The following is a 2,316-nucleotide window of genomic DNA, read 5'->3' as shown; positions in this document are numbered from 1 at the left end:
AATCATCTTTATGCATATGCTGTGCTTTGCTTTTTAAATATAATAATAATTATTTAATTTTTTTACAACAATAATTATTAAACAATCCCTAAAGAGTAGGTATTTTACAAATAATGATATACATACAAAAGATGAATTAAGACACATTCAGAACCATATGGTTTGGGCTAATTCCTTGTTATGTAAACTTTTTTACTTTATATACGTGTGTGTGTGTGTGTGTGTGTGTGTGTGTGTGTGTGTGTGTGTGTATGTACTTCCTATGAGCCAGGAAGTAGGGGAGATACAAAAGAATAGAAAATGTCATCCCTGTTATTAGTAGCTTACTGTGAAGATCCAAGAAGATGTCAAACAAAGGCAAGTGTGTGTCAATGCCACCTTCTGCCCTGTTCTTTGGTCAGGGACTCCAGTACTTTGCTCCTGCAGCTGCAATCTTAGGCCCATCACCCCACGATTTTCTGAAGAATATAACCTTTTCTGGAAGAAATTCCCTTCTTCAATCTTTCAGGCCAATTAAGATTCTCAGAATAAGTGAACAGGATATTAAATACTTGATTGATAGCCAACATCCCTGAATGATAATTATTCCCACTCTGGTATCTGATCATGCATCCTTGGAATGACAGATAAGTGGGCTGTCTTGAAAGAGTATTCCTGGGCCTTTTAAAATGTCACCTTCTTCTGAATGCTTTCATCCATAAGTTCACCAAAGATAAAAACTTTGTTTACATCAACATCTTCAAGAGTGTATTCTGAGTCAGAAGTCAGGAACACAAGGGTTTCCAGAGGAAATAAACTAAAAGAAGTCTTCTTCCGTTATGTCCAGCAAGTCTCTAGAAAATTCATCTTCAAACACTCTTCACACAGGGCACTGTCTACTATGAATCCAGTGAGGCAGATCCAAAATGACCTATTAGATTTCGTTTGAGCCATACGACCTTCATATCTGTCCAGCCAGTCTACTCAATTCCTTCTTTGACATGTGGAGGATCATACTCAAATTGATGTACAGCCTTTGTCCTGAGTGTTTGTTTTCCAAAATAATCTCTTTGCTTAAAGATCCCAGAAAATGTTAGCCGTGCTAGGGGCAGATTTCTGGATTTTCTGCACAATTGGCTTTTCTTCTTTCTTATTCTTGCTTCTTTTGCTCTTTACTGCAACTATCGTTTCCCAGTGTCTCTGTTTTCTCTGGACATTATTCTTATGATATCCAGAAAATCAAATTGCTTGAGAATGAGCACCAACCTGCACACCTGTGGTCAAGGTCTCTCCCTCCTGGCATTTGCATTCTGCATCAATCTGCAGAAGCTGGAAGCTTTCATGTTCACCTGTGTCCTCTATGATGCCTTCTTGCCCCTGCAGCACAGGTGACTGTGTTCTAAGCACTCCCTTCTAATTCTCAGTCCAGTCCATGTATTTAGTCCACTGATCCCATCAAGCACTTTGCTTTTTTTCAATTGAAAATGTATCTCCAGGCCGGGCGCGGTGGCTCACGCCTGTAATCCCAGCACTTTGGGAGGCCGAGGCAGGTGGATCACGAGGTCAAGAGACCGAGACCATCCTGGTCAACATGGTGAAACCCCGTCTCTACTAAAAATACAAAAATCAGCTGGGCATGGTGGCACGTGCCTGTAATCCCAGCTACTCAGGAGGCTGAGGCAGGAGAATTGCCTGAACCCAGGAGGCAGAGGTTGCGGTGAGCCGAGATCGTGCTATTGCACTCCAGCCTGGGTAACAAGAGTGAAACTCTGTCTCAAAAAAAAAAAAAAAAAAAGAAAATGTATCTCCAGTATTTTTCCACATGAGGATACACACATCTACTTTATTTTCTTTTAAAGGTTGCATGATATACAGTAAGATTATACTATAATTTACTGAACTAATATTTATATATATTGATGGATACTTTTGTTTACAGTTGTTTTAATTTTTCCAGTTGTATTTTTCTTGGATTTGCTGTGAAATTAAAAGTTAATGCAAGTTAAAAAAATGTTTTTTTCTCTCTAGCAGAAATTTAATTATAGTATCTTACAAAAACAACTGTACATGAAAGTCAAGACCTAAAGATGAAATAGTCTGAAATGTGGCATGATTTTAAGTGTTAGCAAATATATTTGACTTTTGCACTTAGGATGTTTTTAAGTGACAAATGTTACATAGCTATAACACTGGATGTATAAAGAAAGCATTGTAATCTCAACATGCTCCTTAGCTTACCAGTAAACAGTTCTGTGTATAACAATGGGGAGAGGAAATGGGTGAACAGACTGATACAATACATACACATATGTAAAAAACAACAAAAAAAAAACCAAA

General features: G+C 38.0%; 1 pseudogene; it reads right to left on the bottom strand.

Annotated features, from left to right (window-relative positions):
- Nucleotides 1-216: 216 nt before the first annotated feature.
- Nucleotides 217-1,465, bottom strand: LOC116532612 (annotated as a pseudogene).
- Nucleotides 1,466-2,316: the final 851 nt, after the last annotated feature.

The sequence above is a fragment of the Sapajus apella genome, unplaced genomic scaffold, assembly GCF_009761245.1.
Source record: "Sapajus apella isolate SASKATOON/1434 unplaced genomic scaffold, GSC_monkey_1.0 scaffold3, whole genome shotgun sequence".
NCBI lineage: Eukaryota > Metazoa > Chordata > Mammalia > Primates > Cebidae > Sapajus > Sapajus apella.
Note: the sequence above shows the minus strand (reverse complement) of the source record. Positions and strands in the feature narration are given on the sequence as shown.